This window comes from Salarias fasciatus, chromosome 22 (assembly GCF_902148845.1).
Source record: "Salarias fasciatus chromosome 22, fSalaFa1.1, whole genome shotgun sequence".
Lineage (NCBI taxonomy): Eukaryota > Metazoa > Chordata > Actinopteri > Blenniiformes > Blenniidae > Salarias > Salarias fasciatus.
The window spans coordinates 18,502,039-18,514,921 of NC_043765.1; the positions used below are offsets into that span (position 1 = coordinate 18,502,039).

General features: G+C 43.7%; 1 protein-coding gene across 1 annotated transcript in view; it reads left to right on the forward strand.

Annotated features, from left to right (window-relative positions):
* znf704 (zinc finger protein 704) overlaps nt 1-12,883 on the forward strand; it is a 45,826-nt gene that overhangs the window by 6,278 nt on the left and 26,665 nt on the right. The window lies entirely within an intron of this gene.

Below are 12,883 nucleotides of genomic sequence, written 5' to 3' on the forward strand. Positions count from 1 at the left end.
TCTACTCCTCCCGTGGTTTTCTTTCCAATGTACACACACACGCACACACACACACACACACACACACACACACACACACACACACACACACACACACACAGAGGGACAGGAATATTATTTTTAGAAGGTCAGCATAATCCAGCCACCGAAGCGGGTTCACAGTGGGGCAATTAAACATTAATGGGCAGCAGTGTACAGCATTGAAGTGCCATGTAATAAAGAAACAACACACTTTCACTACTAAATGTGAAACACTAATACACTGTAAAGGAGCACACTCTTATTGAGCATCACTCCCCATTACTCGTCTCCGTGCCGGGCGGAGGAGTAGAATCGATTGCAACTTGCTGAAACGTACAGTAAAGTCTCCTATTCGAGCAGCTTCATCACTGCATCCTGAGCCACTGCTTTAAAAGTAATAGTTATTTGTTGATGAATCATTGATTGGGGTTTCTCTTGTTGCCCATTAAGTAGAAGGTTTTGTTTTATATTTAATCCATCATATAGATAGGACGGACGTTTTACACCTGTCACACTATAATTACCTTCTTGCATAGGAATAGCAGTAATATTGATATTTATATGGTGATGGTGGAAAGCCGTATCGATTTTCTTACTGCTCCTGTAGAGGCGTGTAGCCTCAGCTTAGGGACAAGAAAACTTGCTGTTTTTACTTCTAATTAGGCTATCAAACAACAGTAGCCGCCACGGGGGATGTTGCATAAATCAAAATGTAACCCAGGATTTAGTCCTGATGGGCAAATTAAGATCTTTCACACATCCTAAAGGTGACAATTGTTTGCAGTAGTCCTCACATGTACGATGAAGACGACCAGAGGCAAGTGTAACGCTGCTTTTCTCCAGTATTTTTGCTTTCGTATCATTTGGTATCAGATACTTTCAGGAGTTGTGACAGGACTTTATCCTTTGAGAGCAGAGACATACCTGCTGAGATCCTTTATTACTTGTTTCCAATGTGTGCTCTGCTCTCACAAGTGAAGCTTTATCTCCCTTCCTCTGCGCCTCCTGCCTATCTCCGTCTGTCTGCTCGGAAAGCGAGTGGAGGTAAATGAAGGCCACCTGTAGGGAAAACAACAGATGTACAGCCAACCACATCCTGATTGTTGTCTGTGTTATGTGTGTTTTGGTTGTTGCTCCATATGTTACAGTGGAATGATAAAAATCCTACCTTCTTCTTCTTTTTTTTTTTTTGCTTTACTTGAGAATCCCAATATGTCAATAAGTTTGGGATGTGAAAAGACTGTTAAGACCAAAAGACTTTTTCACTTCAACAAGTGTTGCAGTGAAGATATACGAGGGTTTATGCCTTCAGGATCTTGTGATAATCATGATCAATGAATATTCTAATGTCAACATAAAGTAACAAAGTGGCTTCATGTCTGTACTTTACTGAAATTTAACTCACATTATTTTACAAACAAATTATTCTATTCTGGAAAAGCCCACTATTCACTCAGCTATTTAATAAAATGCATTTACAGTATGGATAGTCCTGATGACTAATTTGTCAGTCAACCAAAGAAACATCTTAATTAATACGAGTTGACTCTGAGGCAATTCAAAACGCTCAGTGGAAGCATGTCCTGCAGAGATCTTCTCAGACCAGGATCATCTCCTGATAAACTGTATCAGCTGTAGTTAATGTGAGTTGTGAGTGATTAAATGGAAGTTTTCTTAGGTTTTTTTTTTTTGGTCAACATGCTAAAATACTTTCTGTTGCTAACTCATAAGACAGCAGACATGTAATCATTTGCTCAACCAATCACTCGTATCCATGATTTCAGTCATCTGTTGTTCTTGACAAGTACTAAATCAAATCCGTTGCACTGTTAACGCACAAAAAAAGTTGATATATTTTCATCTCAGTTTTATGAACTGGACTTGCACAACAGGAAGATGAAAAGCTGTGCGTTGCCGCATCTCTGGAGAAGCCATGAGTCTGAGCTCTTTTCTTGGATATCGCTCCTGTGACCTCTTCAGTGAACACCGCCATTATTGGCTCAGGATTAAGATCCATGACTCCCATCCTTTTGCACACCTGCAACCGATTTCCAGCCCCTCTCGCTGGCTCTGGGGAAGAAATGGTGTCGCCGCTGACCAGGGAGTAAGGCTTTATCTCTCACAGAGACAAGGGGGAAGAAACGCTGGAAGGGTAGGGGGGGTGCTGCTTGAAGCGGTGGTGGAAAGGAGACAAGGGAGCACTCTGAAAAATGGGGTAAATCTGTGTTAGTGTGTGTGTGTGTGTAGAGGAGAAGAAAAGAAGGTAAAAGAGATGGAGAGAGCATGTGTACAAGTATGTAGCTGTGAAGATAACAGCCAAAGAGTGAGGGGAGAGAACGCCGGAGGATTTTTTTTTTTTCCAGAGCAAAGTCTCGGGGGAAGTTTGACCTTGAGGTTGTTAATTGCACTCTGAAAAGTTCCCCTTCTGCTGGTGATTTACCAGGAAAACGTCTGGCTGTCTGAAGGCTCTCCAGACCCCCTCGCAGCCCAGCGTACAATGGGTTTCCCACCTCGCTGGGAGTCACTGAAGCACCAGTATGCCACGTCTGCAATCACTGGGAAAATAGAGGGAGAGTGACAGCGTGCCGTATAAGATGTTGGCCCTCAGGGACTCTGTGTAGCTACATTTCACGGCTCTGCCAGCGGGTCCACTGCTCATTACTTTATCGAGTAGCTTCCTTCATCGCATTTGTTTACAGCACGTTTACTTACCCCGCTTTTTGTCAGATCTTGCGCCAAAAATCAATAGGTGTCTTTCGGTGATTGACCTGTTTCTGCATTACTTCAACTCCCAAATGCCCAAAGAAATGGTGTCTTTTATGAAATATTTTTGTTCAATTTGCTGTGTCTTGGGATACAGGGGCTGAAATTGCTCACTGTAGCAGTTTCCGATTTGTTTACGGTCCGATTCTGTCTCCACTGTATTATCAGAGCTCTCCCTACACACTGTCGGGCTGTGGTCTGAGGCAGCTGCTGGCTCTGCTCCTTCCTCCCAGTGCTTATGTTTTCCTCCACGCAGGAAACAGTCAATTGTAACAAGAGCTGGCGGGGGCAGACCACTGGAAATGAATGGCTCGGGTTTTGACAAATAGTATTTTGGAGACTAATTGCTAGCATGGGAAGTGAAGTATAATCTTAGTTGAAAGGGAAATCAAGAGAGTGCTTTGGTTATTGTTGCAAAACCTCAAAACAACAGATCCGAGGGTTCAAATGCTGCGGTATTTGTATTGCTTGAGTAGATCCACTGTTTCTGTAGTGCACTAAAGTTGCTCGCTTTTGTGTGAACGACTGGACTCCTGCATTAGTTTTGTTTGTTTGTTTTTTTTTCCCCTTCACATAAGAAAGTGACCACATGTGATTTGCTTTTATAAACCAGCTAACCATAAATCAATACAAGGAATCTGGAGGGGCTGGGCAAAACGAGTTCACTGCCAGAGGAAAACAATTTGTTATTGTTGATCAGTGTGTTTGCGGATCAGCCCTGTTCGGTGTACTGAGCCAGCCATGTGCTGCACCCGCGTAGCCCCGTCCATCAGCCAGCTCGGGCGTGGAACACGGCCAAAAGACAGAAAGAGGACCGGAGGGACCTTCAAATTATCGTTTGCCGCTTGATAAAGTGGCGTGGCTCGTAATCTCCTTGTTTACCTTCTGTCAGGGATTTTGTTTTCCTACCTTTTTTAGAGCACAGCCACAGCTCGTGGTGGTTTCGCACAATGTGTTTGTGTTTGCGGTGAAGGAGGGTGTTTTGAGTTTTGAAATAAGGAGGAGGAGGAGAATGGGCCGCATATTCCAACAGTTTAGAATGACAGAGAGAGAGAGAGGGAAAGGAAGGGACGAGAGAGAGTGAGAGTAATGCCCAGCGTTTGCCAAATAAAACAGTTTTTCTGGTCTGGATGCCAGAAATGACCAGAAACCATGAGATTACCATCTGAAAAGAGAGCAACAACAATCTCCCTCTTTCTGCCTCTTTCTTTCTTTCTCTCTCTCTCTCTCACACACACACACACACACACACACACACACACACACACACACACACACACACACACACACACACACACAATCTTCCTCTAATAATATCTGCATGCTATTATGTGATTGCATGTAGTTTTTTCAAATATTCCAACTAACTGATTGGCCTGATGAAACATAGCTGAAAATAGTTGAACTCTACAAGTACAAATATGTTTTTTTTTTTTTTTTTTAAATCAGTCTACACCTGTAACTGAGTGCTTTGACTTTGAGCCATTATAATAATTTCTATGATCGATCATTATGACAGTTTTAAGAGGCTGTTTTCAACAGGACATGCTGTTTGACCTGAGTCGAAACTATTGGAGCAAGTCAAATATGTTTAAGAGGAAATAGAGAACCTGTTGTTCATCAAATTTAGCATCCCCGAAAGTGTCTCAATCTGTGATCGTATGATTCAGACGGCCTGCCCTTCTTTTCGTATTTCCCCCATGAGGAGGAGGAAGAGTAACCAGAACATCATCGGAGATCAATGTTGGATCAAATTCACCTCGCCATCACTACGATTAGTCATCACACAAAATGTTTGCCGTTGAGTGTATTCATATCATTTGGCCCTGCCTCCAGGGCACGACGGCCTTTGGGGAAGGCTTTAGGATGGGATTTAGGATATTCTACAGGTTTGTTCATCACAACAGGCTGCTTCATTATCTAGAAGCCTGGGCAAGAAAAGCCCCAGCTTTATAGCAGCCAGTGGGGACGAGCCTAAGGTTCTTACACTGGCTTATGGAGGGTTAAAAGGTCTCTGATTATATCTTGGGTACCAGGTGCATTCATGTTCTAAAAGGGATCAGCAAAGTCTTCCCATCAATTCTATGCGCATCAGCTAACCAGTGTAAACACGCTTGAATTAGAGTGATATGATCTAATTTGTGTCAGCGTTGCGCAGTAACTATCATGAGCATCGCTGTAATATCAAACTGGTTCTCTAACCTCCCACTTTTCATCTTTGGTTTCTCAGTGTGATATAACTCAGTATAATGAGACAAAATGAGATCTTCTCCGTGCTGGGAAAAAAGAACAAATGTGCAGGAGAGCAGAGACAAAAGCTCCTTCTGTGCCATAGGCTGTCATTGTGATTTTCAAGCGTGAAGGATTTTTTTTTTTTTTTTTCTCGTCAGAGCATATGTTATTAAACAGCGATCTACGAGGATAGTTTTGCTCTAGCAATATTTTCCCGGGTCGTTCTGTGGCAAAAACCTGGTGTCAACGCGTAGCTAAAAGCTCTGTTGACAAAGGCCTTCAAGAAAGGAGTTTGAATTTCCGTGTGCCGTTTGTCATGTCTGTTCTGTTCAGAGCATGAAAACCACCTAAATTGACTGTGAAAGTCTAATCTCCGATACAGCAGAGCATTCATGAATCCGCCCCGGCGTGTTGAGTAACTCTGCTTTAGATTTATTACACCTCCACTGCACAAAGGCAGAGCCCTTGCTCTTTGTCAATATCTGAGGTACATGAGCGAGAGCCGCATCGCGCTGATCTCCCGGCTCGTTCGACGGGGTCGGGCTCCCAGGAAAACAGCCACCTGTGATGCCGCAGGACAGGAATTGTGAGTTTAAATTTATATGCAAATTGCCTCTTTAATTAAGTGCGTGGAATACCCGTTAGTGTGAGTGGGACCATTAACCACGGATTAGTAGGCGGTTGGCCTGAATCGACCGTGATCTTTCGCCAAAGCTCCGGACCCTGGATTGTGTGCACCGGCACTGTGTTATTGTGATTCAGCTCCACAATAACTGAGATTAAATTTAAAGAAAAGGCTTCTAATCTGCCTTGAAGTTGACTGGTGTATGTCTGGCGTTCTCAGTATGACAACAGTAATTGACAATAGAAGCGATCTCGCAACACCAGCTGCAGAGAAAACTCATCGCTTGCAGTTTAAAGAACGTCCTCAGTGTGTGCTGTTTGTCTAAATAATGTATTTAATCTCAAAATGTCCGCCGCTGATGACTGGGAGTGCAAGCAAGCCATCATGTTCAACAATAATTTCCAAGCCATCAGCACAAATCTATTTCCAGTTATGGATGTCGTAAATAAGCGCAACGCTCCTCCTCGGGAGTTTGAACATTCTTACGACTGTTGGGGGAGCGTGACTAAATGTGTCGATGTGACAGCAGTGATGTCGTGAATCAACAGATGAATCAATGTAAAGCCTCATCGAGAGTGCCACCGAGATGCTAATTTGGCTGTTATATCTATGAGGGAGTTTTGAGCTCAGTACTTCCTTGTCAGTTATCTATAATGCATAGTCCAGGGCCCTAAAGCCCATGTTTATGTGACAGTTGGCTCTGTCGGTTCTCCGCTGCTCCGGACTAATCTATAGTCCCGGCTTTAATGGACTGATGGCACTGAAAGCTGGAGGAAAGAAGAGCTCTAATTGATTCTATTGATGGATGTGCATTATGGTCATCTGGAGTGTATACAAGGTGGCACTAATTACCGCAAGTGTCAAGTGTCACAGATTGTACCCAAACAGCAGCACTAATGACAGGTTGTTGCTGCGCTGCCTCATCCACGAAGGATTTGTTAACTTGTACATATCATCTCTTGAAAAAATCACAAACATATAAAATCGGCAAACTAGGCTTGTCTTATTGGTTTGGACTCATATCTGCTTACCCTATTTGTATTGTTTTTACTTTTTGGCCAAGAAGTTATTTTTTTACTTGTTGCTTTCTGTTAACATGAAACCGTTTTTTTTTTTTCTTTTGTGCAGCAGAACAAAGACTCCAGCAGCAAAGAGTAAAGCTACAAATCTTGAGGTCAAAAATAAAGTACCTGAGGTTTGCAAATTCGATCATTTGCCACCTCCTGTCCGATGGTTTTGGAATTAATATTACCGCTTTGACCGAGGCGAAGTTTTGGTTTGGGGCAAAGACATCATGACACATCGGGGAGCCGACGAGCTTCTCCAGTCAAATCTATTAAAAAACAACCCCAGCCCTGCAGAAGTGCCCCCCCCCTCCCCACACTATTTCTAATTATGGCCATCAATTTTGAAGCTCCATTGACCTGTCTGCTTTAAATTATTGATATCTGTCAGACTGACAGGCTTTATTAATTAAAATGGAGATGTACTAATTAAGAGCACGGCATGAGGGTGTCATAATTGTAGCCCCTTTTTAATTTGAGTGTCACACATCAGTTTTATCGCAGTTTAGCAGAGTGGGCGCAGTGTGCCGGAGCGGCGATGAAGGTGGGGTGGAGGTGCCCTGGTTTGACTCCTGTGTTTGAGCGCGCGTTTAGCCCCGTCTCACGCTAACGTCCATCATTTGATAGCGCTTCTCCTTGGCACTCTGAAGATTACCAGCACCGCCTTCTTCACCGACCAGATATTATAATGGTTTTCTTCTTTGTTCATGACCGTTTGCTTAAGAACCTTTGTTATTGTTTTTGTCATAATCTTGGGAGACGAGAGTAAATTATTATTGTTATAACAATGGACCCATCCAACATTGGAATACAGAAACTCCTCCCCTGAGTTATTTCTTAGTTTATTTCTTAGTTCTTTCCATTGGTCTCCCTGTTTTGGAATTAAAAACGGAAAAATGCAGTGTAGAGCTGCAGTGTCCAAACGGTGCTTGTTGGGTATACTTTCAGTCCATCTGTTCATCAGAATCCTCCGTAACTTGTATGCGTGTTCAGGGACATTATCAGGCGCCCATGTGTTGTGGCTGTCGTAATTTCACAGGAATAATATATCGGCTACGCCGCGTTACTCATCGGCGTCCTCTCTCCCTCTGTCTGCCTCTCATGTGCTCCTCTCAGTCATATCAGGTCAGCACACAAGTGTCTTCCAGAAAAAAAGTGTTGGAACGCGCAGCCGCTGAGAGCAATCATACATTTCTCTCATGTGTCCTCAGTCGCCCGAGCAGAGCTTTGATTGATCGCCGCCATCCTCTGATGTAGTTAATAGCTTTTGTCCTGGTCCTAATGACGGGCGAGTTATTGACCACAATAGGACACAAATTACCTTCTCATTAGCCGTTTGAAATAACGGGATGCACCATCTTGCTTCTCAGAAAACTGACCTTGAATTCCCAAAGTGCTGTTCAATTTCCCCCCCCCAAAAAAAAAACATATGTTGAAGCAAACAAGCAAATGAGTTTTCTCCGGGATCAAAGTGTGTCTAAAATGATTTAAGGTAGCGGATCAAAGTGCGTTCCTGCACGTTTACACAGCCAGGAAGTAAAGATAATTAGAGCAGTGGAGCACATTTATTTGGGATTAAACTTTGCCTTCATGTGAGCCTAACATGTAACAAATCAAAACCATGATATCTACGCATGGTTAATTTCCAGATGTGCTGTGAACACACCTTCTGGACTAACAGATGTATAAAAGATACTCACACCGTGGGAGAGGCTGTAATGCGTTTAGCGCGGCTGCGTGTAATTTCACCTCAGCGAGAGAGGAGAAAAACGCGCTGCAGCTTTGTGTGTTAGAAGACCTTTCCACACAGATTAGCTTGATTTATCATTTAGTCTTTTTCTGTAGCAATGTTTAAAACTGGAAACAACATTTAGGCTACGGGGAAACGAGAGAGCCATTTTCATAAACACAATATCTCAACTGTGGGCATCTTTTAAGTTTTGCTTTTGTTTTTTTCATTGCTTTTGGAATCGTCTGTTCACTCATATAAGCCAGACATTCAGTCAAAACTCCACCACAGATGCCTTTCTCAACAAAAAGACCGTATGTTGTGAAGAGGGAGTGATAAAGTTTAATTGAAAGTTAGCCATTTGCTAGTCTGACATCTAAGAACCATCTGGTGCGGCTGATCTGCATAAACCGATGTCGAACAAGACAACAGCGAAATATCCTTTTACTTCATAATCCAATAAGGGGCCTCTGTGGTCTTCGGTGTCTCCAGTAAGATCTAAAGCCGCGAGCAGGCACCAGACCAGAACTGTAAATAGGAGGCCAGGCTCTTCCAGAGGAAATGTTAGACGTGATGCATCATCTGCTGGCCGACTCCACTGCTTCGTGCTGCAGACTTGAGCCCAACAAGAACAGCAAATATTTTTTTGAGGAGAAAAGTTTGTGGCAGCTTGAGACGTTTGCTGTATGCTAGCAAATAGCATTTAGAAAGTTTGACGCATCCATTCGTCTTTGATGTATGCGCTCCTGTTATTTGTGTTTGGAGGTCTGTGTGACTTCGATCTGATATTTCAAAGCCTTGAGATGCATGAAGCTCCCTCTGTGGCGGTAAAGGTTTTAATGGTGGAACCCAGCTGCACCGTAAACGTACCCAAACATAATTGCCCCTTGTCGCACGCAGCCCACTCTTCAAATGAGATAAAGCTAAGATTGTTGCATCAACTGTCTGTATTCCCTGTAATATTCTCTCTCTCTCTCTCTCTCTCTTATAACTCACTTTTCTTTGTCTCTCTCCCGCTTTCTCTTCGCCGTCCTTTGTTCTTCAAAGACATTTGTCATTAGCTTCACTCGCTTCACCTGCAAGCTGGTTACTCAACACACACACACATACACACACACACACATGCGCATGCACACAAGCCCTGAAGGCAAAGGTTAGTTTTTCACAGTTGTGCTTCGCTTCAGGTTGTCCCTTGTCGCTGTTCAGAACAGCTTGTAGGTGGATAAACAGCCAGCGGTGGCACCATCAGCTTTGAGGTAGATTATGAGGGGTCTTTGTGTGTGTCGGCCCATGTTTGGTTGGGGTGGTGTGGGTGGGCACACTGGAGGTGGTGGTGGTGGTGGTGGAATTCCGAAGACAGCTGGTACATTTGCCCCCCGAGCCAACCCCCATTTGGAGAGGTTGTTGAGACCATCTCCTGTTTTCCTCAAGCCACACAAACACACACACACACACACACCACCCCCACTGCTGCGGAGCTCTTAATATCAACAACGCTGCAGTTTGGCCAAACTATAGATTCATTACCTCCCTCCCTCCCTCCCTCGCTCCCCCCTCTCCCTCGCCCTTCCCTGTAAACAATGGGAACCAGTGGCTTCTGTCACGTGAGCCGGCAGCATCTGCAGGCGAGCTTGTTATCCTTTTGGTTTGGGTTCCAAAGGCTGAACTTGACTTTTTAAGGTTTGGGACTCCAGTGTTGTGCCAAACTAAAGTACTGTGAAGCTGATGAACTTTGTGCATGGTTTTGCATGGTTGCCTGCGTGTGTTTTTGTGTGTACACCATGGTAGCTTTGACTGCATTACCTCACTGTAAGCTGAAAGTGGATGTGTTTACCGGGGACTTTTCTCTTTCGCCCTTCTGCTCGCTCTTCTTTCCTCCCGCTTTCTTCATATCTCTCTCGTTTTTTTTCTCTTTTGCAACCATTTGAAGCTTGAAGGGAAATGTAACACCCCCATCAGACACACACACGCACACACACACACACAAAATCATCTTGAGTTAGGTCTGCAAACGTGCACATGAGACACAGACCATGTTGCACAGCTACACTTCCATATGGCATGCATAATTCATGACCTCCCATTGACATCTATGTAAACATGGGTGCTTCCTCCAGCTTCCCTATAGAAGGTCTTTGAAGAAAGGGTCTTTGAATTGAATAAAATACTTTAAAATTACTCAACTTCAGCCACACAGTTTCATTCAACACAACTAATTTGATAGAGGTTATTGTTTTTAAATCCTTTGCAGACTTATCGCATGATGCATTTCAGTCCAGTCTTCTCATCGTGCAGTTGCTCTTTGAACTGGTCAGCTTTGATGGCTGCTGTTATATATTGTATTGGATCAGCGGTAAACGTTTTCCCGTGTGGGAGATCATGTATCACTGATGTTCTTCTAAAACAAAGAGCAAACCTCCTCCTCCACTACCTCACTCGATCGCTCCATGCTCCCTTTTGTCTATTTACACAGTGCACTTTTCCCCCTTACTGTCCAGTCCTCTCCCCTCTCCCTTTTATTCCCTCTATCACTCTTTTATTGTTCCTCCTGGCCAGTGTTGCTTTGTCTCACATTCTTTTTTCCCTCTGCTGCCTCCACCTCTCCTAACTCACTGTATCCTTCTTGCTTTCTCCATCTCTGTTTTCCCGCTCATTTCCCCCTTCGTCCCCCTCATGATCTGTGTCTCCCACCCTCCCACACTCGAGCCCTCCCTCCCTTCCTTTGTCTCCTCTTTCCACTGCCTGCTTTGTGAGAGTGTGTGTGCGTCTGTGTGTGTTTGAGTGCGCGCGCGTTTTCCTCTGACTGACAGAGAGAGATGTTAGCCCACTGCTGAGCCGTGTGCCGCTGATGTGGAGTAGGCAGTATGGCGAAGTTAAACCAGCATATAAAATCAGTAATGACAAACACTGTGAGACACGTACAAGATGATTTATCTGAGCCTTTTTCTGACAAAGACCTGTTGTGCAACAGAAGAAAGCCTCTTGAGCCCAGATTTTTACTTTTCCCTTCTGTCCAGTTGGGGAAACGTTCATTATAGGGATAAGCATGCAGAATACTGAACATGTATGCAGATCGTATCCACACAAACGCACGCAGAAATGCGCACGTGCATTTACAATTAAGTATGCAAATATATCCGTCATTTGCAGTTAACCCCCACAGGAAGAGTTAATGATTTATGATTTGAGCGCAATCGCCCATCTAAAAACTGATTATTATATCACAAACATACAGCAGAGAGGCATCCTCCACTCATTCTCATGCTTATACGCTCAGTTCACTTTGTTTTTGTTTACCTTTTGATTGCAGAGCGTTGTAAGGCGAAGGCGTGCGGCGCTGACCCAAATGCTAAGTGACAATTGGCACGTTCGCCGGCTGAAACTGTCCATCAATCGGTTGCCTCGCTCGCAGCGGCTCGGAGCGTCGGTACTCGAGATGTGAGCGGCATAATGATGCATAGACACAGGTGGTGGGAGCGTAATTCAGAAGTCCGTGCACTTTTGTGTAGCTTAAGGGCTTCCCAGCGCTGGAATTTAGAGGCACGTTTTGCAAACCTTTGCGTATTTTGAAATGGCTCCATGCATGCTTTGTTTCGCAGAATGCTGATCTCCTGGATAATTACAAATGATCAATGAAATAAGTACAGTGTGAAGCACTTGTGTTTGCAGGACTCATTGATTCTTTTGTCGCAGCTGTTTCCATTTCAGCATCACTATACCGCTGCCTATTCTTTTTGACTCAATGCCACACTGAGAATTATATTTGGCACGAGAAGTGATTCTTTCTTAAATTGATACTCCAAGTAGTCACAACATACAAAGTGCGGTAAACATAAATGAAATCAATACTTTGTGTTTGTTTTGTTGTTCCTGCTTGAAAATAGGACCGTTTCTCTTCTATAGATTTGGGTCTGAAAAAGTTTTTCTCTCAGACAAAAGGGTCATTTTCACTACAACCACTTTCAGTAATCGCTGTTTTCTGTCATCCAACTCCGATACAGTGCAGGCCTGTATGTTGCATGTTTGGGTTTTTTTTTGGAGGGGGATTAATGCACTTTAAAAAACACTCAAAGGAAGACAAGAAACTTAATTGATCAACCTCACAAATTCATTTTCACCCGCCACTGGTTTTCTGGTTACGCTGGATGTGGGTTCTTGTATACATGTGACAGCCTGCCAGTCACAGTGCAAGGCATCAAGGGACTGATCCACAAATAATACGTTCATGTAAGCAGGGTCATACGTGGTCCCTCAATCAAAGAGAATTCAAATAAATTGACACAGAGGTGACTGCAGAAACACAAAAATACATACTAAAAAGTTTAAAAAGTAATCATAATGAAGCAAATGAGCATGAATATATTGGTGTATTCACACAAGCCGACATGGGATACTGGAGCAGAGCGGTCTTTGTGTGGACTTGTTGACATGGTTGAGAAGAAAAAGGGA